Below are 27768 nucleotides of genomic sequence, written 5' to 3' on the forward strand. Positions count from 1 at the left end.
TACCCCATCAGTGTCACACCATGTAACACTGTCCCACACTATACTGCTCTACCCCCTCAGTGTCACACCATAGGACACTGTCCCACACCACACTGCTCTACCCTGAGTGTGTCATGCCATATGACACTGTCCCACATTATATTGTTCTACCCCATCTGTGTCACGCCACATGACACTGTCCCACACTATACTGCTCTATAGCAAAGTACACATGCTACACCTCACAGTGCTGTCCTACCCTGGACCCCACTACATTGTCCTGTGCTACACTCTACTAGGGCACCGTATATTACCCCACACCACCCCACACCACACCACACAGCACTATATTATCAAGGAAGTAACTTGGAATGATATTTAACCTCCAATCTTCTGGATCCTGTGAGTTTAGCCCAGCCCCGTTTCTTGAGCTGGTGCTGACTCTGTTTATGTAGAACAAGCCCCCTTCTATCCTGAAGTGGCCTTTGGGATTCAAACACCTTCTATGAAGCAGACTGCCATACTCTTTACCGATTTCTTGCTTTGTGCTGGGAGCCCATCCTGGGTTACTGTCCCAGAGCTGATCCCTGGTCACCTCCCTGGTTATTTGCCCACTTGCATAGTGCCTCAATTTGAAGAGTCTCACAGAAGACTCCCTCTTCTCTGTCTTTCTGTGTGCTACAGTCTTTAGGGCTAGGCTTTGATTTTGACGCCCTTTCTAATACATGGCAGTTTCTCAGCAACTTGTTTAGACTAAGAAGATCACAGCCTTGCTTTCATCTTGCCCATTTCCTAAACAAAAGATTGGAGGTGTCCTCCAAGAACTTGGGCAAAGGACATCATTCCTACCCTTAATGGCAGCAAAAGTGATGGTGGCAGCACAGGCATCTCACTATGAAGAAAGAGCTAGATTTTCAAGAAAGAATTTATATTTGGTTAAAATGTTGGATCTTGGAGTCAGATCTGCATTTATGACTTACTAGCTGGCAACCTGAATAACACATAAGAAATAGAGATAATGATGATACCTCTCCCATAGGATTGTTGAGAGTGTTAAATCTAATTATCCTGAGCCAACTTTTTGCATAGTACCTAACATACAGTAAGTGCTGAATACATACATGTTTGATATTATTTTACTGAATCCTTTAAGAAAAAGACTTGCTCACATTATCTGAAACTGAAATTAAGAAAGAATGAGTTACTAACTTGTTCACAATCACAGAGAGAAGGATTGAAAATGCTACCAGAAGCCCATATTCTAACCCCTTCCACATTCTGCCTCTGATAATCAAGCCCCCGGCCAGTCTGAATTTCTGAGCAATGCTCTGCCCACCTGTTGGGTGGCTCCAGCTTGAATCCCCCCTAGTGCCAGGCGTCTGCCTGAATCGTGACGAGAACATGTTGATCCCTGTTGGACCTATGCCTAGCCCACCCAGCAGAAACTTCCCTGCCAGCCTCTGCAGCAAGGACGGCCTCTCAGCTCCCGTTCCAACCTACAGAGCAGAGCTGGTGCCAACTCTGCTCCCTGCCCCAGGCCTGTCTGGCTGCAGGTAGGCTGCTCTGACTCACCGGAGTATCCTGATTTCTGACTAATCCTTTGTCTAATGTCTTTTACAGGGTCAACATTACAGCCACATATGGAAGGACAGTGGGGAAGAAAGGAAAGGGGGAAAGGAAGAACGTCTGTGTTTACCACCAGCCCCATGAAGTCAACAGGAAATGGCTCAGTGTACACCAACCACCATGCTGCCCTGAGTAAAAGGGAATGATGATCTCTTCAGAGTGACTAAAGAGTTAATCATGACCAGGTTGAGAATTTATCACTTAGTCTTCCATGTGTGGATTTTGGAGAATTCCTTTTGTTTCATTTCGGCATATTCACTTCAGTGCCTGTGTCTATTTTAATAGCCTGGAATGAAATTCCCTCTGCCCATTATTCTCTTTCACTATGGGTTTTTCTGACCCTCAGGGTAGATTTATGCTTCTAGCTGAATGATTACTCAGTGAGTCTTCGCCAAGGGATGTTCTGTTCCAAGAATGACACATCTCTTTGGGGATGACTCTCCACCTATCAGGGGTGGGTGGGAGGTCAGGGGAAGCCCCTACCCAGGAGAAAATAGTTTCTTTGTGTGCTTGAAGAAAAACACTCAGATGATGAACAGCCTGATTTGGGGTCTGTGTGTGGGTGAGCCACTCCAGTGAAGTTGTCCTCAACGCTCCCTCATAAGGAGAGATTATGAATTTAATGAGCAGAAGAATTCTGACAAGCCTTAAAGCCAAAGGCAATTAGGAAAGGATGAATAACTTGAATTCCTTGCAGTTATGAAATCATTTCATCCTAATGAAATTATACATGCATATATCTTTATAACATTTTATCTACATGTCAATATCACACATTAGACTATATTGTAATCTTTTATTTGTATATATAAGCATTTCCCACTGTGCCTTCAGTGGTGTGGCTTGGCATGCATCAGGAAGACCCAGAGAAGAGTGCCATCCATGGTCAAATCCACCCAGAAATGCTGCATGCTACAGCCCCATCACGTATGCACAGAGGATATTGGGACTATAAATGTTCTGGCGAATCTTGCAATGAGGACTTTATTCAACATTATTGACTCCAGCATTCCAAAGATGTTTGGACATGAAATTCTTTCCTCCTTCCCAACACCTACTAACGTTCCAATAGAATCACTGCTTCACATAATACACTTTGAGAAATACTAATGTGCTGTAATATGATGGTTTAAATCTTGCAGGGCAGGCCAAAACGTGCACCATCAAACTGCCAATGCTTAAGCCATTTTTTCATTCATAGTTTACAATTGCTTTAAGATACTATGTTCTTTAGAACATTCCAAATAATGGTAAAACTTTGTTCTTTGAGGTAATTTGGTTTTTAGAAACTGCCTTCACTCAAATCCATGTCTGTGGAATGCATTAAGTGACTGATGAAGGAGGCCATTAGAAGTCAACAGCAAAATATCTTTGTATAATTGAAAAAAGATTGCTTTTGAGGCCTTTATCATCTCAAAACTGGGTTATTAGTATCAACTTTTGGTCTGTACCCCTAACTCTGCTCTTTCCCTACATTTCTGTGCATCACCAATGGACCAGTCTTTCTCAATTCAACAGTAAGATGTACAACAGGGACTCTCCCTAACAAGGGCAAACATTGTGACCTAATTGTTTGCACCTTCACATTAGTCTGAAATATATATTAAAAATATTTTAAATGTCCTTCTCCTTGATCAGAGCCTTGGGTACCCCTCAGCCAAGACTTTCCTGCATTGCCTGGTTTCAAAGATCTTCCAAAATTCCCATCCATCTGACCTTATTTTCTCCTCCCTTTCTAACCTAAGACATTACCAGACTAGTGTTCTTAGTATCTCCCAATTTCCTGGGACCTTCCCATCCTGCACCTGCTGCCTGAAATATTCAACTTTCTTCCTTCAACTAATTTATAATAATTTAAGACCCAAATTATTCCTCATCTTTTCTTATAAAAGCTATTAGATATGCACATATTTGTTAATGTAATTGTTTTCTAGATGGGATTTATCACTGGTGACTGTATTTTCCAATCCAAACATTCAGATGTTCAGTCTGATGACAGGGGACCCATGGAAGAATGACATAAAATATCAGAAATCATAATAATTGTGGAATATATGAGATATTCTGGAATATTTGAGAGAGCCTCAGAGATAGGTTACACGTTCTCATGTGACACAATTTAGCAAATAATTATTTGTGCCCATAATACAAGCCTTCCTATTGAATACTTTGACAGCCTTGTAAGTTATTAGATACCAAAGGGTCATGTCTTTTAGTCCTTCTGATTTCCTCTCGTACTTAGCACATGTGCAGCCTTCTTAAATCTTTCCTAGTATGAGGAAGAATGAAAAATAAGTCATAACTACTTTGTAAAAGTATACTGATTGTATTTCAGGCCTTCAGTGGGAACAGTGATATTAGGCAGTTTCTGTCAGTTTCTCTGTTTTTATGTTCCAGCCTATAATCAAACCATTCCCTCATTTGAAGTGCTATCCATTAGGGAGACGACTACAGGGTGTCTTGTGTAATTCAGGAATTCACTTAAGTGGTGTTTTCCACATAAATGATGAATCAGAATGAACTAAATAAGTAAGAATGCCTAGTCCCAGCTCTTCTCTGTTTTCACACCTAGCACAGCCCTTCAGTACGTGTCCATTCACCGTCTTGCTCTGGGGTGGGGGTGAGGGGTGAGCTATGCCTCTTTTCTGGAAAACTCAGCCTTATGCAATGAGTGATTAAGCTATTGAGAAATAGTGTAAATGCAAAGTTAGACCAATACTTCATGCAAGGATGGTGCAGCACCTGTAGTTTACTATAAATCACAGCACTATGGATCACAAAATGACATTTCTGACCCATACTCATCTACATCTCATTGTTACTTGCTAGCAAATTATTAATAATGTTAATCATTTTTACAAAATTTTGCCCAATTACCTTACACATTCAAAAACATTTCAAAATTGGAACAGACTTGTCTGATAGTTCATTTCCATGATTCCTAGATTTTCATCAAAGAGCAGAAGTCACTGAATGCAAGTATTTTTGCCAGGACAAAAGAAACTCTGGGGCCAAACTTGCCAGAACCTGCAGGTGTGTTAAGATTAGAAATGAGTGCAGCACTTATTACTAAATTGAGCACTTTTTCCCTGCTGCATACAGTCTGACACTAATACTTATTATTATCATTTACAATTATGAGCATTATCAGGATGTTTATATGACCCTATATGTTTTCAGTGACCTATAAAACTTTTATTCTGAACAGCATTTTCTCCAAATTATCTATCAGTTTCAGAGGCATGTATACAGAGTTGGGACTGAGGAAGGCCAAAGATAGCTCACGGACTAGTTATAGCAGCCATCTATAATATGACAGTCAACCGAGTACCAGAAAGCAAAGCCAGACTGATCTCTCACCCAGGTGAAAAGAAAAGGATCACAGCCAGCCTTCCAAACTTGCAGAAATTTAGAGATGACTATGTGATTTAAAGCATCACCCATCTAATTTTAAATCCTTCCATCATTAAATCCACTAATATAGGAAACAATAAGAAAAATAAGATACGGCATATTTTTTTCCTGGATCTTTACATTTAGGGTCACTATATAACTTATCTTCCAAATCATGCCAATTTTTAAAAAAATTATAAATGATAATCATACATATTCATAAGGTACACAGGGATGTCCTGATACAGATAACGTATAGCGATCAGATAGGGTAATTAGTATATCCATCATCTCCAGTGTTTAATCATTTCTTTGTGTTGGGAATATTCACTAACTTCCTTCTAGACATTTGAAACTAGATAACACACTATCGTTAATGATAGTCATCCTGCAGAAATGTAGAATGCTAGACTGTATTCCTCATTTCTAGCTATAATTTTGTATCCTTTGACAAATCTCTCCCTGACTCTCTTCCTCTACCCTTCCAAGCCACTACTATCCCCTGTTCTACTTCTCACTTCTATGAGATCCAACCTTAAGAGGGAAAGGGATCATTGTCAATACTTAACATTGAAACAACAGTTATAAATTGGTATACTATATAGTTCTAAATGGGGATTTAAAACATATCCTGAGAAGCTAAAATGCAGATGATACTTAAAAGGAAGCATGGTTTCTAAGAGATGCAAAAATACAATAACAAATAGATAACTAAAAAATGCCTACCAGACTCAGATGTTTAAAATTATTTCCTTGAGCTCAAGACAGTCAAATATTCAAAAATATTTCGTATTGAGAAGTAATCGTGAGAGGCCCAGGGGAAGTGTATGGTGTGCACAGAGCCTGAGCTCCAGTGTTGTCACCTTGGGAGAAGGGGAGACCCTAACTTTCATTCCAATAGGACCTTCCTTTCCTCCCCATTGGCGATTAGTCACTCCGTGTTTAAAACGAAAACGTTCATTTTAAATACTACAAAAATGTGGCACAGAGCGCAAGCAAGGCATCTGTTCCAGCAAAATGTTATGTTTTGATCATTTTCAAAAATGATTTTTCTGTTTTTAAAGAAAGTGTGTGGACATGGAGATGAGTCAGTCAATCTGAGGGGTACTGTAGCTGGGTTATTTTGAAAGCTGCAAAATTTAAAAATACATGGAAAGAAAATAATTTTCCTTAAATATTATTTCAATTTTATTCTTTGACTTAGTATTTTTTTTCTTTTTTAATCTTTCCATAGCATCAGATTCGTTGCCAGAGGGAAAAAATGCCATCCTTGAAGGCAGCTATAGAATCATCATCATATGGAATTCTAGATACAGGCCTACAAAAATGTATATACTTGTATTCATAGATTTAGGTAACCTTTGTTGAAGAACAATGGCATATATTATAAAGAGGTTATTTACTCAGATACACAATTGCATTTATTTCTATAACAGTCCCTGATAAGTTACATAGTACCAAAAAAAAAAAAAAAAAAAAAAAGAAAGAAAGAAAAAAATCAATGTAATCCCAGAATAATTTGGAAGCCTTTAACGTAGTACACAGTGGAACAACATTTCAATAGGATTTCTCTTATTTATTTTTCTTTTTTAGTCTTGCAGTATTCCTTTTCCATTGAGCCTCAAATGTAAGCTGTAGCTCTCTGTTTCTGTGAATACTCAAGTGTGGTCTCATTTTGCCAGCCTGATGCCCTACCGAGGAAGGAATCCACGCATTCTAGCAGGAATTAACACCGGCTTCCTATGTTTTCCAAAGCAAATGGCTTTACTTTTGGTGTTCATTTCTTTTTCTGGAGAAATGGAGAGAAAGGACAATTATCTGCCTCCCTTCTTAGACCACTGAGTGTCTGAGACCTCAAGAGGTTATTTGCATTTATAAAGCGCTTCTCACTGGGAGCTACAGTTCCACCATAGTGATTGAACTAGCTGGGAAGAACTACCTAACCAACTATTTTTATCTTGATCTGTTCATTTTGGCCATCTAAAGCAGCACAATCAATTGGACCAACCATTCTGAGATACAAATTGGCTGGTTAGAAAGCCAAAACACCAGATTGGCTGCTTTTTTTAATTGGTGTTTTTCACGATATGAAAATATTGGGTGAAAATGGAAAAACTGAGTCAAAGATCCAGATGTTTGATCCTCTCGTTGCCAAATAGCCACACATTTTGTAGCATTCATATTTGTAACTGAATTTCTCAGCTTTCACCAGAAAGCCTGTCATCATATAGATATAGCCTTGGAGGAGCTGTAAACACGAAACTGATATGGTCCCAAGAAAAGAATCTCTTTTACCCAAGATAACAGTTGCTCGTGCATCTGCTGTTTTCTCCTCTCTAGGAACAGGACAGGAAAGGGGACAGAGACCATTGTTCAGAATCCTGTAGTGTTCCTGTGTTTATTTAGGCCTAAGGCTGCCCAGACAGGAGAATACCTGTGTAAGCTGGATAACAGCCATGACAAGAAGAGCTCCTGTCCTGAACTGGTCCAGGTAGTAATTCAGATATAGATGTGACAACATCACCGCATCATTGCCAGGGCCATGACCCAGACCCACACCTTCTGAATTGCCTTGTCTGGTTATATACTGACTAGGGCTTTGGGAAGGTGTGCATTAAGCTATTCTGTATAATCTAAATACAACCTGTCAACAAAACTTACATAGTTCAAAAGAGCTTGCAAAAATAAATACTACTACCATTTGGTGATGTGGTGAGGGGGAGATAAAATTACAAGTTACATATGTATTACCATTTTGCCTATTTTGGATGGCTGACATTTGTTTGCAAGGCTTCTTCTGGGCCCAGGCACATATTAATTCAAAGCCACAACCACAGTATGTATTATCTGTAATTTTTCTTTTCTCCTCCTTGGATTCACTCCTCTTGAAATATCACATTTTAATTATGTGCATAGCAATGACTTCATTGCTTCTTAACTCAGCAGCAGCCAACTCATTTTCCCCCGATGGGATGATGACCTGTCCTGTGGGAGAAATCCATCTGTTTATATTCTTTAAGCTGTATCTACACAAGAAACAGGTTTTGTGTGTTTTGAAACCATCTTTCCTCATTTCACTACTTACTGCTTGCCTAGAAAGGAGAAATCAAAGAACCAAGAGGAAATCACTGCATTCAATAAGTATTTCTAGCAAAAGCAATAAGTAAGTGCACTTCCATAAGGAAGGCAGCCTAAAAATTATCAAAGGCCACGGATTTCACCCCATGTATTTGATCGCCAATGCCAAATGCATATATAAACCATTTAGCAAAAGGCATGATGTTATGAATTATACCCATATTTTTTCACTGGGATTATGAAAGGACCAAGAGATAAAATATTTGACCCTTGGTAGTGTGTGAATGTTAATGACAATTCTTTTTGCAGACCTAGTTGTCTACCTGATGCTAATAATAGGTTTATAAAGGAAAGTGATTCTACCTGTCTGGCATGAATTCTTGGCTTGACAGTAAACATTCTTTGAAATGTGCTTAATAGAGTGCCTTCAAAAGAAATTTTGTACTGTCAACTTACTTTTACATGTAATTGGGGAAGATTGTTATCACCTGTCACAGGAAATCTTTCCACAAGAAGGGTTTATTCCAGGAAGAATGCAGCGTTCATTAGTAGAACATTTTGCTCAATCATATAGTTTCTGGGTTCCACCTTGGGTAGAATGGTCTTGAGTGATGATGGCCCATGGTTAATTACGGGAATTCCATACAATGAGAGAATGTCTCAAATTTGTATGCAGAGAAAACTCTAAATTCAGTCCTGGGACAGAGCTAGTAAAAGACTGGAAAAGTTCTCTTCTTGATCTATAGGAAAGGAACATCTTTATAGGGAAGAGTGAATATAATTCTTCCGCACCTTGTAGCCTTTCTTCACCTAGCAAAGGCCTAGGTGAAGACCCATGAGAATACAAAGCATTATCTAATCTAACCAACGACAAATTTAGGTGAGTGGCACTTATACTCAAGCACACCCTCGTTCAGACATAAACATGCTCCATTTTGGAACTAATGTTAATTATGATTAGAAGGCTATTCTGAGGTTCCTCAAGAACAGTTAGGAACTGGATGTAGTTTATTAGGTTGCTATCCTTGAGGTGCCAGGGCTTGGAAGTGGACAGAATGGGAGTGCACTGCCTCAGCACCACTTCCTAATCCCACTGCCAGGTGCAAACTGTATGGCTGGTGTTTTTGCCCCGCCATCATTTTTTCCAACTGATTCCTTCGCACATCTGTTCTCTTCCCTAGTTTAGAGAGATCTGAGCCCATCTATCAACTCAAGCCACATCAAGTGACATCTCACCATTATTTGGAGAAAAGACAGAACATCAGACCAAATGTACCAAGAGCTAAGACAAAAAAATCACTTTGGGCTGGCACATTCAGAAAAATGTTCCCAGAGGGAAAAGAGTATGTGTTGGATTTTAAAGGTGTGCAAAAGCTGCTAATAAAGATATTCTAAGGTGGCAAATAATGAAAGAGAAAGGAAAATCTGATTTCAGAGAAGAGCCTGGAAGTAAATAATTACAATTAGAGCATGTGACGTTGATTTTGTTTCACCTTCTCTTCTTCAGTGAACAGCAAGACATAGTCACCTTTATTTTCTTCAGTAACTCACGAGGCCAAATTTCCAGCAGGAGAGGAGACGTTATGTTTACTGAACAACTACTCCTTTTCAGGGAATGTTCTTAGACTTCCATCAGTTATATTTCCCAAATCCTGGTGAAGCATGTTTCAGGATCCTTACACATCATGCCCAGTATTAAGCCGTTGTCTCTCATCTTCAAGCCCACTCTTCTGCCATCCGCTTGGCAGTAGTGGGCCTGGGATTCTGAAGACCACTTTCCTCTCTGGTAGGACAGCACCATCTCAGACCCTGCCCAGGGAGAAGCAGGGAAACTGCAGAGACAGAGCAAGGGGAAGGATTTGCTCTTTCCTGTCTGCTTCTTGTTTCAGCAGCAATGGTTCCTTCCTAGGATCAGGAATATAGTGGAAAGCTTTTCCAAGACCAACAGAAATGGGTTTATGAAACCCCCCTGAGATACACCTGCAGGAACTGAGCCTTCCTGGAGACCTGAATCCCAGTCCTGCCCCTCTGAGCTTCAAAGGGTTGAGAATCAGGACCTCTTCCCCTTCCTATGGGGGAGTGGTGGCTTTGTCAGGCCCTTGGTATCTATCTGACACCTCAGAATTCTCCTTCAGCTCTTTCAGCTCTTCTATGCATAATTAACAATTCTCTACAGGCAATCTTCTCTGTTCAGAGAACTGGAGCAGCCTGTTTCCTGACTGTACCCCAACTGAACTACAGATGAGGAAACTAAAACTTAAATAAATTGATGAGTTAATTATTTTTTTTAAAGTTCTCACCACTGACTTGTAACGAGTTGTAAGCTAGATTTGCACTATAGTTTATCCTACTCATTGTCTTACTCTTTCAGCCCAGGGCGTAGCCTCAGGTAGATATCTGAACAGAGGATGTTTTTCCCAACTAAGTGCAATCTACTTCAAGTAGTCCAAACACTTATGGTTTGAGGTCATAAAAATTTAGATAAAAATAGATTAGGCTGAAAGACGAGTTCCTTGACTCACCTAACTATGCATGGGCAAGGGCAGGCAGTTCAGCCGGGTGTACAGCAGGGCCCGGGACATTTGTCTGGGATGGAGGCGTCTCTCTTTCCCAGCACTCAGGCTCCACCCACATCCACACTTCTGCTTCCTGTTTAATGTTTTCAGATTGCAGGAAATCCACCTGCAGGCATGTATGTCCCAATTTCACCACCAGACAAAGTGAAGACTTGCTTTTTTCCTTACCAATCCCAAGCTTAAAAATCCTGCGACAGGGCTTTGTTGGTACGGTTTGGGTCAGGAGTCTGTGTCTGTCGCAGTCACTAATGATGGGTTGTAGGAAAGGGCTGGAGGGGGTCATAAATACTGCGCCCCTGCCTGTTAGGTGCCTTTTCCTGGTGACAATAAATAGTAGTAGAGGAAGAAGGATTTATAAACTAAGAGAAGTTGCCATTTAAACCCAAAGTTAAAGTGGAGGAATTTCCCAAAAGAAGCTTGTATGATAGTCTAGTTAAGCAAAACAATGGATGTCTAATACCTTAGTCTTGCCATCAACTTTGCATTTATACTCTGCCTGTCTACAGCTCAGCGTTAGATCACATGCCTGTGTTTTGTAGAAATAAGCCATCAGTCATTATTAATAAAGTGCATGGGTTGTTCTGGTAAGTAGCTAGTCCCACAAACACTAGATTTTGAAATGTCTGTCTGTCTTTCTTTCTTTCTTTCTTTCTTTCTTTCTTTTAAAATAATTTTGCTATGAAGTCTTCATAATAGTTTAAATGTGTTAATGAATCAATACATAGTCATAAGCCTCAAATACTAAAGACCTTTCAGTCAGTATTCCTGGGGCCAACTCTGGTGTTCTTTAGTATGGAAAGAATTTATTTTAAAATAAGTTAACAAATATTATGCACCATGTCCTTGGCACTGGCTTTGGAGTTTTAAAAACATTCTATTTAATCCCCACAATGACCCCATGATGTCAGCATGATCATTCTCCCTTTTCAGGGGAGGAAATTAAGACTTGGTGGGAGTTAAGTAACTTACCCAAATTGATGAAATTAGTTAAATAGTAGGTTCAGGATTATAATGTAGATCTAAATGAATTAAAACTCCATCTTATTTTCACTACATCAGGGGTTTCCCTACTGAGCTCTTTAGCATGTTGTTTTTGGCAGCGACCCCTCAGGGGCCACTATCTGCCCAGTTGGCTGAACTTGCTCACACACCTGAGTCCACGTGCTCCCCGCCTCTGCACCCCTCAGCAGCTCTGTCTTCATGGAGCGTTCTTTCAGGCTTCTCTTGAGGCTCTCTAAAACAAATTAAGCCATGCCAATTTAATATTAGCAACATCTCTGCCCTCCACTCTCTGGATGCCAGTAGCATTCCCTTGTCCAGTGGCAGCAATTGAAAATGTCAAAAATGTCCCAGCCATCACTCAATGTCCCTTAGATTGAGATTTTTTAAATCTCATGGCCCATTTGAACCTATAAACTATAAACTATAAACCTAAACTTCCATAGCACACTTAAATTATGTTGATTAAAAAAAACAGTTAAAAATAAAAGAATATACTTACTCTGCTTTGAACTTCTTTCAAAATAATTTAATTAATGGTCTTTAATAATTTTCGTGGCATACCTATGATCCTCTCAGGGCTCACTGACTGAAAAATCACAGCAATCACCCTCAGATGAGAATTATTGTTAACTCCCTCTGTTTCCCACTGAAAACAAAGGTGCTGGTAATGGGTTTTTAAGCTTTTTAAAAAATGGGTTTAAAAACACTGGAGCCAAGCATCACAACATGCTGTGTCACATAAACACCTGAGGACAGACAGGATGATGTCAAACTGTTTTCATTGCAACATTTACCTGGGTCATCGCATTTTGAAAGCTTTAAAATGTTACAGCCAACCACTGATCAATTATCTCAGTTGTTAAGACATTTGCTTCTAATTTGTGGCATTTGATGTAGTTCTCCATTAATAACCAGGCTTGTTTAGAAAATCAGAGCATCTTGGCATTGGAAGGAATGTTCAGAGAAGATTTGCTGCACTCTGCCTGCCTGCAAATCAACAGCTGAACCGTTCAAGGTTCCCAGGTCAGTGTTTAAGAGCAGGGAATTGCAGGCACTGACTGTCTAATTATTGCCAGAATGAAAAGTTACAGGCAATATCTCCTAAAATGAGAGTTCTTTAATGTTTAGTTGATATATCATTGGTAATCCCATTCACAAGCTACTTTGTTTGTTTAGCTTGGCAGAATCCTCAAGAAAATACAAGAATTAGCTCCTGATCACATCTAGCCATCACCTGGGTGCTGTACTGAGGCTCTGTTTTATGGCTTAGGTGGGAACCCTTTCATTTGCTTTTAAACTTGTAGGAAAAATTATTTTGCTCATACAAGTTGAGGAAGTCTGAGTCCTTAGTGGCCCATTTTTATGTTTTAGAGAGGTTTTAAAAAATATTTTATAGTTTTTATCCTGCCAACAAATTCTCTTTGTCTCACTCCTCAGAGCAGGATTTTTTTTTTGACCTAACATCAAATTTATCACCTTTTAAAAACAAGAAAATTTCCCCAAAAGTGAAGAAATAAGAAACAAATCCAGTGTCCGTGCATTCCCAAACTTGATTCCCAAGTCTTGATTCCAGGATTCTTCCTCTCTCAGACCAAATTGGTGCCCCTAGGAATCTAGGGGCCACCTATGGGTTGAGGGTTCTTCTGTGCTGGACATGTCCCTGCCCCTCTGCTGAGTTTTAGGGATGGGCTTTGCAGGCTTTTATGCTGTCTCAGAGGTGCCCAGCTTTGACTCTGCTCCTAGATGGGCAGGATTCCTGGGCCCCTCTGCTCTTACCAGCTACCCTGGGCTCCTCTGCCTTGAGCCTGAAGCCCCAGCTGATGTTCAGCCACCACCTGGAGCTCTTTCATCGTGGATGTGATCCTTACCATCTTCTCCCATTGCTGTAGAGACATCGCCAAAGTGGACTTGAGAAGTGTGTTAGGGATCCATCTCTCCAGGATGGTTTTTTATATAGCAAGGTGTCTTTGATAGGGGACTCAGGTTATCTTTGGGAGATGCCATTCCCACTCATCACCCATAACTGGTTAGTGGATGGTGTATTAAAACCCTTGCTCTTATCCTTCACCAAGGCCACAGACTATCTGTGTGCCAAGGTGTATTAGAAAAACAGTGTGTGTAAAGGCTTTCCTAAGGATGGTTAGTTATTTCCCCAGAGATCCTTAAATTGTAAGGCCCAAATATTTTAAAAAGCTTCTGAACACCACCAAATTGAAAATGTATGCAAAAATGTGTTAAATTTGGGGAGGATAGGAAACTTGGGAGTTTTGCAAACATCTTAGTCCAAAAATATTGCTCTTCTAGACCAAGTCAAAAGAACTAAGAATTATTAATATATAATCTGGACCAGTCTCCAAATGTTAGGAACCAGAGGACCCTATAGAGTTGCTCTGATTGACTGAACTTTGCTAATATGCCATCAATCCTGAACATACACCTAATAATTCTAAGTTACTTCTCCTGTGGAGATGTTTTTTGAGGGTGTTTTCTGTTGCATTATACAGTTTACTCTCTATAAGTAAATGCTTAGGAAGATATTCTTTTTGGTGTGAGTGTGAAGATTAGTTCTGCATCCACTGGCCCGTTGTTTAGTGTTTGACTTACCTGCAGAAGAAATTGTGCAATTGCTCATATTTCTCTCCCTATCTTGGCTGTAGGAAAACTTAATGGTAAATTTATGGCCCACTCGTTAGCAATTATAGGGGTCTTCATGGTATGTACATTTGATCAGTCCTATTCCTTGTTCCATTTTCTGTCCTTGGGGCTGTTCTTTCTCTTTTTCTAAAAATCTTAGTATTTATACAATTATGCTATAACCTATAACTGTTTATGAGCTCTGAATCCATTTTTAAAATACAGTGAACTCTAAATAATGCACCTTTATAAAAATAATGGACAACTAAAACCTGAAAGAACAAATAAAAATGATTAATGCTGTTCCATGGTTGGGGAGGAAACGGACAGTAAAAAGGACCTTGACTGATAGATAAGAATTACTGTAACGGAGAGCAAGCTTTGCAGCAGGAGGTTTGCAGCAACAATGGCACTGGATAAACGTGAAGAGTTGAGAAGAGAGAGTGTTCCTGTTTGCCTGATTAGACAGGGAGAGAGGAGGAGGAAGAGGAAGGTTTGAAAGCTAAGTCAGACTAAGGCCTTGAAATGCCTGGTGTACTGTGCTGTGGGAGTGGCTTTCTCCTGTAGACAATGGGAAATGACTAAGTAATTTAAGTCACAAAAGTGGTGTGATCGGAATGTACCTCAGGAAGACAACTCTAGTGACCCTGAGTAGGGAGAATGGGAATAAAGGAGAAAATGAAGGCATGAAGATGTGATAGGGTCAGCCCCAGCTTGCTCCAGCCTATCTTGACACCTCTGATTAGGGTTTTTACCAGCTCAGAGCCTGGTTCAGTAAAAGCTAGACAAGGTGATGGACTAACAGCCTCTTTGCCTACTGATCCTATAGCCTTGTACCCGTGAGAACCAAAAAGTCTAGTCTCCCTGCCCATCTACACCCACATGACCCCTATGTCCCTGAAATCTCTGCTTTGCTTCCAGCTGTCCATCTATGGATTCTCTTCTTCCCAGTCTTTGGTACCCATGTCACTCCTCCAGTCTATCAGCTAAGAACAACAGCTTTCCTGTTTACTTCTGGCAGCGTCCTCTGATCTGGCCATAGACTATGAATTCAATATTCTCACAAGTTTACCTGAATCCCTTTCCCTGTCTTATAAAGTCACCATATGCTAAGAATACCTGCTTCTGGAAATCTGGATACCACATCCAATTTATTCTACCTTCATTATACACTGATTAAGTTGATCTTGGTAAGGGTTGGGCCTAAATTTGATTGATATGCCTCTTTGGACTCGGTTTTGGACTGTTACGTTGACAGAATAGGGGCAGCTTGGTCAGTTTTCTGAGGCCTTACCTTTTTTAATCTTACAGAGAATGCCAAAAATGTACTGAACCATAGGGTAGCCTATTTACTGATGATAAGAAATCTATTGATATACAATGATGTTCTTCATAATGGAGTTTTGGTCACTGACAGACAGACTGGATATATGACAATGGTCTCTTAAGATAACAATGGAGATGAAAAATTCCCAGCACCTAGTGGTGTGTAACTGACATGGCATTGCAGGCCATGCACACTCACATGTTTGTGGTCAGGTGATGCTGATGTAAAACACACCCCATGCTACCAGTCACATAAAACTCTTCTAGTACATAGTGGTATGTACTGTACAAAATACTTGACAGTGATAATAAATGATTATGTTACTGGCTATGTATTTACTATACTATACTTCTTAGTGTTATTTTAAAGTGTATTCCTATTTATAAAAAAAAAAAGTTACCTGTACAATAGCCTCAGGCAGGTCCTTCAGAAGGTATTCTAGAAGAAAGCATTGTTATCACAGGAGATGACGTGTTAACAGCAGAGATTTATTAAGAGCATGTGTAAGCAGATTGACTGCCCCTGAAGATGGCGATGGCGAATGATGGCGTGGAGTTAGGGTGAGGAGCCTCTTGTCAAGCAGTCCAGGTATGGTCCAAATGCAGCTCAAGAGGTGGCACAGTGACTAGGCATGTGGTGCAAGAAATCAAAGGTCATCTTCTGGTGGCCTTGTGGAAGGCTGAAGGGTCATCTACTGTGAATCTTCTACAACCTGGAAGGAAATTTAGGAGGATTAGAAGAGCAAGGAGAATTCCATTCTTTGCTTAATTAATGTCCTGACCCACCTAAGCCAGAAAAAGATAAGGACATTTATTTGCTTAAGAATAGATTAGGCTCATTGGAGGTTGAGAAAGGCTAATAAGTTCTGTTCTTCAAGGGTTTAAGCCCCCAAGAGGTAGAGACTTAATGGCTTAATGAGTATTTATTGACCTCCCAGAGGTAGGGACAGACTAACAGTTCTTGACCCTGAAGACCTTCCAGTGGAACAAGATGTGAAGGTAAAAAGGCAGTGACACTGACACTGATGGAGCTGACCCTGAGTAGGCCAAGGCTAAAGTGTGTCTTTGTGTCTTAGTTTTTAGTAAAAAAAGTTTAAAAAGTAAATTAAAATTAAAAATAGAGAAAAGCTTATAGAATAAAGATATAAAGAAAATATTTTTGTAGAGCTGTATAATGTGTTTTTTTTAAGCTAAGTACTCCTTTAAGAGTCCAAAAGTTAAAAAAAAAATTATAAGTTTATAAAGTAAAATAGTTAATTGAAACTTTATTATTGAAGGAAGAAAATTTTGAAAATAAATTTAGCATAGTGTAAGTGTGCAGTGTTTACAAAGTCCACAGTTGTGGATGGTAATGTCCTGGCTTTCACATTCACTTGCCAAACACACACTGACCCACTCAGAGCAACTCTCAGCCCTGCAGCTCCATTCATAGTAAGAAGCCTATACCATTGGTGCCTGAAAAACATGGTACCATTTTTTATTTTTCATACTATGTTTTGACTGTCTTTTTCTAAATTTAGATAGGTTTAGATACACAAATATTTGCTATCATGTTACAGCTGCCTATGGTATTTAGCACAGTAACATGCTGTTCAGGTTGGTAGCTTAGAAGCAGTAGGCTGTACCACACAGCTTAGGGGTGTAGCAGGCTATGATATCTCAGTCTGTGTGAGTGTGTCCTATGATGTTTGCACAACGATGAAATTGCCTAACAACGCCTTTCTCAGAACATGTCCTCATCATCAAGGAACACATGACTGTACTAGTAAAAAATCAAGGCTAACAATGGAAAGAAGAAATAAAATTGAGATGCCTTTTGGAGATTCAGTTGTTAGGATCTTGGTTGAATAGCAGGGTAGAGTGATGAAGGGTCAAAGGAATGTGTTTTGTGGCATGGCCAATGAGTACTGGTAATGACACTGATTAGCCTTATCTTCAGCCCTCACTTCCTCCTCTGTCACTGCCCTGCTCCTTGGCTAGGCCAGCTGCAGTGTCCCTTAGCTACCTTCCATTTGGTCTTCACTCCCTCCAGTCTGTCTCTGTCCAGGCTATATTCTTCCTCCACTTCTTCATTGATACCTCTTTCCAAGATAGTCAGAGAACTTCATGCTGCTGAATCCCATCTCAGGGGCTGTCTTGCCCAGGGACTGTCTCACCAGCAATGGGTTCCCTTGATCACTCTCCTCTCTTGGAAACACTCCCTTCTCTTGGCTTTTGCAACACAGTCCTCTCCTGGTTTTCTTTCTTGATGGCCCAGACATCTTATTTGCCATCTATTCAATAAATATTTATTGAGCTCACACTCTGCATTAGGCAAGTTCCAAGAGCTGGGAGATAGTGGCGAATAACTGACAAAATCTCCAATCTTGCAGAGCTTGCATTCCACCCTGGGGAGACAAATAGTAAAATAAACACCTGAAATGTACAGTATATGAGATGATGATAAATGTTAAGGAGAAAAATAAAATGATGAGGTATGAAGAGGTATGAAGGGGTTCAACTGTAAGAAAGGAGGTAACATTTGAGCAATACAGATACACGTGGATAAATGGAGATCTTTTCAGGAGGGAAGAGCCAGAGCAGATAGATGTCCAGTGTCAGGGACATTCCTGGCTTATTTGCAGACCAACAAGGGAGGCCTACATGACTGAAGAAGGTTGATAGGACAAGGTTAGGGCATGAGATCTGGCAGTGAGAAGGGAAATTGGGGGCTTACTAGGCTTTGTTAGGGCTTTGACTATGTATTCTAAATAGGAACCTATGGAACATTTTGAGCTGATAGAAGACAAGATCCAACATGTCTCCCAGAATCACAGTGGCTTTTGAGTTGTTCAGAAAACCTGGAGGCACAGATTAAAAACAGGAATGTGGCTACAGTCCTCTAGCCCTTGAACCAGAGTAGTTGTGGTGATGGTGATAAGAAGCATCTTGGATTCTGGAAATACCTCGAGGTACAGAAGATTTGTGTTTGTTGATGGTTTAAATGTGGGTGTGAAAAAAGGAAAGAGCGAGAGAGGCATGATGAATGACCTCAGGGTTTTGACTTTGATATCTTTTATAAAATAGAGCTATCCTGATTTAAGTAAGAAAAATGACTAAATAAGTTGGGAAAGATGATCTGAATTTTTGTTGTGGAGATAGTGCACCCTCTACACTATGGTGTCCTCTTGCCTGATTGAATATTTGAGTTTGGGAAGAGTTTCAAACTAGAGAGACCTATTTGAGAGAAACCAGAATAGGGATGGATTTGTAAGCCATGCTGTTGGATGAGATCACCAAGAAATTAGCTTTTGAAGACAAGAAGTCTGAGCCTGGGGCATCCCACAATACAGTGGTGTGGTTGATGAGAAGAACATCATGGGAGACTGAGAACAACTTGCACTGGGGAAGCAAACTAGATGTGGTATACTGAAAGTCAGGTAAGGTAAGTGCATGCAGTGGAAGGAAGTGAAAACCTGTATCTACGATGCTGACAGAGAGGCTACAGGTCTTGGTTTGCCCAAGACAGTGTTCATTGACACCTGAGGTCTCAATGATCTTACTAGCAGCTCCTTTCATTCTCATTACTGAAGTGGTCAATCAACTGATAATCAAGTAAGATCAACTGAGGATTGACTATTAGATGAATGTCATTAATGACTTTGATATAAGTAGTGGTAGTGAAGGCATGGGGCTAAATGACTGGGCAAAGGGGGCTCGGGATAGAATGTGAGTTGAGGAATTGAAGACAGTGAATAAAAACAACTGAATCAAGAGGTTTTGCTGAAAAGGGGAGCATGAAGTAGGAGGTAGCTGGAGGAAGAATTGCTGTCAGTCAAGAGTGGGAGGTTTTGTTTGTGTGTGTGTTTGTTTTGCAAAGATGGGCTTTCCCATCTCCTCTTCAATTCTTCCTCCTTTGCCTGCCCTCTAAATGTTGGGCTTCATCAGAAAAAAGTCCTAAGCCCTCTTTTTCTTCTAAATTCTTTGATGAACTCATCAATTCCATCACTTTCAATACACCTAATGTTGACAACTAGCTCTGCTTTTGGTCTGGAAGTTGTCAACATTGGCTGTATTGATAACCCTGTTGTGAGCCCAAGATGTCATTGAAACTTCCGGATTCAAATAACTTCTTGAGAGTGGGAAGGGGAGATAAAGTGAAATGGTTTGGATACAAAGATACAGTTAGATAGATAGAATGAACACAATTTGTACAACTAAGTGTCTATAGAGTTGGCAATAAATTATGGTGTATTTAAAATAAATTTAAAAAGTAGGGTTGAAATGTTCCTAACACAAAGAAATGATAAATGCTTGAGGTGATGGATATCCCAATTAGCTGCTTTGATTAAGAGACATTATAATGACTATATAAAAATGGTATGTGTACCCCATAAATATATACAACTGTTATGTGCCCATAACACAAATAAAAAAATTAAAATAAAAAAATAGCTTCTAGAATGGACATTTAATGAGCATCTTACACTTAACCTCCCCCAAACTGAATTTGTATACTCCTCAGCACATCTCCTCTGTCCCGTCCCACTTCTGTCCTGTCCAGAGCACCTCACTCTGCACAGAGCTGCTCGAGCCAGGAGCCTGGTGACCATTCTTGGCCTTGCTTCCCTGCTCATCCCCCATATACCACACACTACCACATCTTGTCAAATCAACTTTAAAATGCAGACATTGTATTACGCCAGCCCTGGGTACTCAGATCCAGTCTTAATCTCTTCTCTTGTCAGTTCTGTAACATGGGGGATTTAGCCCTAAACACTATACCCAGGCTTCTGTGCCAGCGCTTTCTGGATGTGTTTACTCCCTTGGGAGGTGTTCCTAAAATAATGGTGGGCAGGAGGAAAGGAGTGAACAGGGCACCTCTTCCTCTGCTTCACTGAAGCTGGTGTCTTCTCCATAGCTCCAGCTTCTAACTGGGTGACTCCAGCAATGCCACCTTCTCACCTGGTCCCTCCATCACAGAAGGATGAAGCATGGAGGAAGAACGACTCTCTGTCCTTTATCCTTCTTGGCTGGAGGGACCAGGTGAGCGGTGGAATTCAGTTTCTAGGTTGCCTTACCTTCTTCTGTTGGATTCTCAGCAATTCCATCACCTGACTGGCAACACCACAGATTAAATTTCCTCTCTTTTCGTCTGTTTTAAATAGAGTGCTTTCTAGTAGCTTTGCTATTTGATCCTCAGAAATCATCATATTTATTTGCTTTTTTCTTCTTCCAGAATGACTGTACTCTAAGGTCTAAGTATCTTCTCCAAACTATGCCCTCTAACTGGTCTTCACCTCTCTTCTTCTCCCTTCCTCTGATCCATTCACACAGTGGCCAGAGTGATGGTTTAAGAAAATACTCAAATCATGCTATTTAATGCCTTTCACACTTATGTAGAATAAGAGACTTCCCTCTTAATCTGCTGGCAAGACCAGGCATGCCTTGGTCTCTGACTGTTTCTCCACCATCGTCTCATTCTGTGCCACACCCTTCTCTCTGACCTCCCACAGCCCTTTCCCCTTATGCCTTTCATGAAACTCCTGCTCACATACCACACAAAATTGGTCCCTTCCCTCCACCCTGTCATTTTCTCTTTTGGTTTTCTGGTCTTTTTCTTTATTTGATGCAACAGTATTTCTAATTACCTGTCTGTTTACTTGAATGTTTACTGTTTTTCCCTTTTTAACAAAGGCTTCAAGAGGTCAAGGAACAAGATTGCAATAATTCTCATCCTGTAACCAGTGCCAGCCTGACCGGTAGAATGGATTCTTGGAGAACAGCAGATAATGTCTGAGTAAATGAATGAACTCACAGTAGATAGATAGTACAGAAGCATTATCTTCACTGTTAGTTTACAATGGCTCTTCTTAGAGGCATAACTAAGAACCAAATCAGCTGTGAGTTAAATCTGGTGTCACCAAATGGACCAGGCCCCACTCTATTGGCTTTATGCTGGAAGGAAAACTGGGGAATCTTTGATTTGGGAATCAAAACGTGAACAGCGATCTTTCCCCAACCTACCTTGTCTTACCTGCTGTTAATCTTCTTACTTTCCCTTATGGACCCTTGTGAATGTGTTCTACTTTGCAAAGAAAAATCCACAGTTCTGAGCATGATGTGTGGGGGTCCTGTTAATCTGCTGCCGGTCTCTTTCCACTTCCAGGAAGGGCATGACCACTCTTGCCCCCACAGCCTGTTCCCAGAAAGCGTGGTGGTTTCAGAAGCACCCCTGTCACATGGGCAAGTGGCCTCTTCCACCCCTCTTCCATGCACCGCAGCACTTAGAACTCCCTTCCCCGGGATCGCCCTCTCCCCTTTGTCATCTGAGACACTCTACACTGCACCTCCTCTTCTGCTGAGTTTCTCCTCACTCTCCTCAGTCCTCACTCAGGGTCCCTGAGCTGCCAGTGTTTCTCTATTAGGCTATCATCGTAATTACATTTTAATTATCTCTTAAAGGTCTTGCCATATACTAGACTGAGCAGGGACCCATCTTGTGCCTGTTTGGATTCCAACACACAGGGAGGGTCTGAAAGGCACTTTATGATCTCACCTTGAATGGATGATTTGGTGAATTGCAATTTGGCTTTTGCACACTTTCATCAGCTCGAAAAAATGATTTTGCTACAGAAACTTTTATTTGCTTTTTGCCCCCTTTAGTGCCCAGACTGTACTTCTTAACATGCTAGTCCCCTTTCCTCAAACTCTTTAGTTTGTAGCTGTGGGCTCAGCTGTCATCCACCTAGCTGTGCCTCTGCCTCTTGGCCCAGTGACCTGGCCTTCCTCCCTCCTTGGTGGCAAATCTGGCCTCAGAGTTTCTACTTTCTGCAGGGAAGAAGCTGGGTGAAGACTGTGATCCTGCTGTGGGGGAGGGAGGAAGGGTGTGGGGTGGGGTAAAGGCACAGAGCGCCCCGCCACCCACTGCCCACCCTCACCCCCTGTTCCTGAGCACGGAGAGCAGTCCCGGGCTGGATGAGCTCATCCATCCGCCTCAACCCTGAGGTGCAGTGGGAGGAGACATTCTGCAAACCAAAGAAATAATCAGGGACTCATTTGCATGCACTATGAGTTTGGTTCCAGGAAATGTTAATAGCATCAGAGAGTGAGACCCTCATACCTCGTTATGCAGAAAAGCAACCCTTCTACCTTTTCCATTCCAGCAGAGAAGGGACTAAATTCTGGCATTTAACTTGCGTGGATCTGCTAGGCAAGATCCCTCTTTGGAGAGTGGTGGTGATGAACTCTAACCTTTTCTAATAAGACACCCTCTTAGCTCCTCCCAAACCATTTCTTTTTAAAAAGGCAGGCATAAAGCAATGCTACTTTTTGTATGTGTATTGCTCTATTTGTATCACGAGTCCCCAGAATTATCTGCTTTTTCTTTCCGCCGTCTTCTTCCTCAGATACGAGGACTCAGAGAGAGCCCTGCAACGCCACGAGTCCGCCCGTTTGTTGAAATCAGTTCAAGATCATCCAGGTCTGCAAAACTCGGCTGAAGCAGCTTGTTGCATAATTTACCAGAGAAAAGAGGGCCATCTGGAGAGCCAATCTGGAGAACTCGAGCAAAGGCAGAGTCTTTTTTTTCCCCCTCTTAAGTTATCCTGACTGAGTCCCAGCCTACATTAGGCCTCCACAGTCCTTGGCCTGCATCCTGAGAGACGGCAGTCCAGGTCAAAGGCCTTGGCCCCCAGTCTTTGAACCTGGGCAAAGCACGAGTGGGTCCACAACTGCTAGTAGCCCCACCTGTGATAGCAGTTCGAGGTTCTCAGGCAACTCCCACCTGTCTTACCCCATGACACTGTGGGGGCCTGTGTCATTCCAAAGGACAGCTGGTTTACACATATGCAGAGGAGGCAGCTACCCACAAAGGGATGTGGGAAAGTGCTACCAAATTAACAAAAAGAAATCAATAAAAAGAAAGAAAGAAATCTGCCTTAACCTCTAGTCAAGGAATAAATCCTTTGTGTGAAAGCAACTTATTTCTTCTGCGTCCAGAGACTGCCAGTCTTTCTATAAGATAGTGAATGTAACAAACTCTTACCAGAGAGTTGCCTTTTCTCAATGGCCTCAGCGACCTTTTCAGGGCTGCAAAGAGTTCCCACAGAATTGTCTGCGCATAGTGTCTGGGGAGGAAGCCAGGAGACCTGGGAGGAGGGGGCTCCATCAGCTAGCCCTGCTACCTCCTCTGAGTCCCACCCTGTCCACTGGTCACAGGGATTCGTAATGACTTCCTGAAATGTTCCACTGGGCGGTTTTCTGGGCTGGGAAAGGAAACAGCACCTTCATAACGTCTGCCACAGGGATGGGATGAAAGGAAGTGCCGAGAATTTTTCAACCCCGTTCTAGCCACTTTTCTGAGCCTATGTGTTCTAATATGATCATACGTAAATATATGATCAGTCACCAGCCATTGTAAGAGTCAGCCAGTTAAAAATAAAATGCTTCAGAGTCTGACATTGTTTCATAACTTCGCAGGGTTAATTTCTCATCTCTATATTAGAATAGCAATATTTATTTGAGTAGATTTAAAACTCCAATATGCTGATGCGTAGAATTCCTAGCACATATCTATATATTTGATTAAAAAGTGTTTGTTTTCCTTTCTTTTCCTATGTGGTCTAAAACGCATAGGGCTTACACAAACCAATTTTACTGGTTGGGCCGGGTAGAATTTCCTCCATGTGCACTCATGGGTACTAAGTTCAGGCTCCAGGGCTCTGTTTCTTGAATGGCAGGGTACCTTCAGCTTCCTTTCCTGCCAAACCCCTGAACTTGGGCGTGTGGGGCAGGGGGAGGATTTGTGCAGTCTTGCATGGACGTCTACAGTGCCTCAGCTGAACAATGTTTTAATTATGGCCTTTCAGTCTCAACTGCACCTGCCCATTTCACTATCAGATAGAAAAATCTCTCCTTTCTTCCTTGCTTCACTGTTATTCTTTAGAACCATGATTGTTTTGCCGAAATAGATATTGACTAGAGAAGGACAAACCTCAAAGGGTTTGGATTAAGTTCTCTTTCTGATAAACATGATGGAGTTTGAATGCTCCAGGGAATCTTATTCAAGCTATCTTAACCTTTGGGGCCCGTGAAAACTGGAAGAAAAATTTCTTTCTTGCCACTTTCTTTGGTTTGCTACCCTTAGAGGATACCAAGGTCATTCCAAGGCTTTTAGCTGCAATTGTTTTATAATCCTAGAAAGACAATGCTTATATATGCAAAATATAAATAATAATAATAAACTCATCCTTGCATACTAGGGGTTTGGGTAAAAGTGACTCTTTTTACCTTTTGGATTAAGTGAGAGTCTGGTAAAGTTCATGGATCCCTTTTCTAAAGCTTGGTTTTAAGTGCATATATTAGAAGCACGTAGGATTTTAAAAAACCCAATTACACTGAAATACAATTTTCTGTGTGAGCAAATTAGTTTTTCTTGGAACGCAGAAAAATCTTTAACAGTTAAATTTGCTGTCTTTTTATTTTTAAAAAATGCATGCTCATTATTCTGTAAAGGTATAAAATTTGACAATCATATTAAAAGTATAAGGAAAAATTTAAAAATCACCTAAAACTCTAATTTCAAAAGAATCTCTGAACATTAATTCATCTCGGATATGAGGTCAGATTTCAAAAGAGAATTGTTTGTTTTTGTTCAGTGCTCGGAACACAGTAAATGTACAACTGAATAGTGAGCACAACCTTTGAGACCCTTTCAATCAATACCTAGTCCCAGAGTTTTCAAGGTAACTGGGACAAAGGAGCTCATCTAATCCAGAAGTGCCAAACCCAGCATGAGTATCCAATTCATCCGGGGAAATTTTTAAAAATTTAGATTTTCAGTTTCTTCTCTAGGCCTCCTGACCAATAAATCTCCAGAAACAAGGTCAAAGAATCTACTTTTAAGGGCTGCTTAGGAACAGCTGATCATCCGCAAGTCTTGGGAACCCCTGATAATACCACCCCCTACCTGGTGCAGAATTCTCACCAACAAGGTCTTTTTAAATGCTTCTACTAAAGCATATTTGGGTTTGGAGATTCAGCACAAATGCCCTGATACAGACTGCCCTAAACTGGTATCTTCATAACACGTAGCAGTAACAGAAAAACAAGTAATAATTTATGTTCTAAAATCTTGATTTCTGTTTAGTTATGTTCTTAGCAAATAGCTACTTTCTATTTCCCAAGCCCAAGTGCGCAGAAGAAGGGGTGGGGGCGGGGGGTGGCTGGCTGGCTCCAGCATTTGGCTGGACAGAGTGAGAACTATATTTGAGGGGGGCCGGGATGGGAGGCTGATTCTTGGAGTGACTCTCTGGATCTGGATCGTGGGCTTTTTCATCCTTGTGAAGTCTACGTGCTGCGTTTTATTCATTAGCACCTACAAGGGACTAATTGCCATCAGGCATGTAGGTGGAATTCCTGGCAGGGAGCAAGAAATGGAATAGGTTTGATGACAACCAATGATCTGCCAAAGCCCTGTCAGAAGGAGAACAGAGTCTTGCTGTCACTCATCCACCCCTTTAAATTCAAATGAAGATGCTTCTGGGTGGGGAGGGGGAGGGGGTTGGCACCCATCCAACTTTGCATTGAAGATACTGTACATTTTTACTGTATATGCAAAAGTCCCTACTCCTGGTGGTGCTGTTTCTTAAATGAGGGAAAGAAAGAAAGAAAAAAAGAAAGAAAGAGAAAGGAAATCTGAGGCCTGGTGTCAGGCCAGCTGCACTTGCTACTTTCTCTAATGTCAGTGGCTAGAGGTGACTGAGCCGTTCACCAACAGGCGGTAAGAGGACTACACCCCTCCTGGTTCTGGTCTGTACAATCTCCTATGCCTAATGTACATATTTTCACAGCTTTTCATTTTCTCGGGGAGACTATGCTCTACAAAAGATGAAAAACTACTGTCATGGGGTATCAAGGCTGTTGTGAGACATTCAGAGGTGACAGTCACCCAAACCTAACCAACAACCCCTGGCAGGAAGCATTTCCAGTTATCAGTGAAGCCTCCCTGATCCAAATTGCAGTGTTGCACGTAACAGCAATTTCATGAAGTTACACACACGAAGCACGAGCTGCCTGGGTGTGTAACCACATCCCCCAGTGACAGTGGGTAGTAGTAGCTGTGGGTAGGCAGCAGTGCTCACATATTTAAATAAGATCGTGTTATCTCCGATAAATGCCAAGCATGCTCTCAACTCTCTCCAGCAATAAACTTCCCCACCTGGAGTAAAACTCAGCCGTTTCTGCAGGGAATAGCCACACCTTTCCTTCCTCTTCTGGGAGCTCAACCTCTCCCTACCCCCTCCCCTGCTACTTTCTGAGGTGAGGAAAAAGTAGACCAGTTCCAATCTCCGCAGTGGGCTCAACTGTTACTCGGAAAAGTGAAGGAGTGACTCAGCTACCTCATGCTGATTTATTGAAGGAAGCTTCAAAATCTCTAGTCTCATATTTAGCAGAATGATAGGAAATTACCTATCTTGGGTAGTTCTGTGGTTGAAGAGGAGTTCAAGTAAATGACCATAAAAGCCTTTTATAGTTACAAACTCTATGAATACTTAAAATTGTTATCATGGCATCCTATGTAAAATTATGGGATTTTTTTTCAGCAAAAATGTTTTCAAAAAGTTTATCTTACTGAAACACTTGGCTATTTATTTCACAAGTACTTTGTTTTTCCATGCTTGGAATGACTACATTTTCTTAAGATGACTACAAATGTTATGCCAGTGACATTTGTAGGTGGAATCAAAACAGCGTTAATTAGTTTTATTGAAGAGTTCCCTGACTTTAGCCTGTGTGTCAGTAACAAAGACACAGTATATTATATTTTTCTTAGCTCTCATGAGCTACTAGTCCTTTGTGGATCGACATGTTACCTTAAAACACCTCTGCTTCAAATCAAAGAAATACATCAGTTACAGAGATTCTGTGCGGGAACATTTTACTGAGAGAACTGGTGGTTAATTAGCATGTTTATCCTTTTTCTGTTGGATAATGTTTTTATCCAGTTCCAAAATGGTGCCCATATGATTTATAGCAATTAAATTATACTGATCAATTGAAGTTTACACATTTTCAGAAGGGGCATTTAAATAGCAAATGTTAGTGAACCCTTCTATGATATTAAAACCACCAGGGTCAGCGGAGATGAGTGAAAGAGAAAGCGGGATCCTGG

Source organism: Otolemur garnettii, unplaced genomic scaffold (genome assembly GCF_000181295.1).
Source record: "Otolemur garnettii isolate 467f Iridium unplaced genomic scaffold, OtoGar3 scaffold00119, whole genome shotgun sequence".
NCBI classification, from domain to species: domain Eukaryota; kingdom Metazoa; phylum Chordata; class Mammalia; order Primates; family Galagidae; genus Otolemur; species Otolemur garnettii.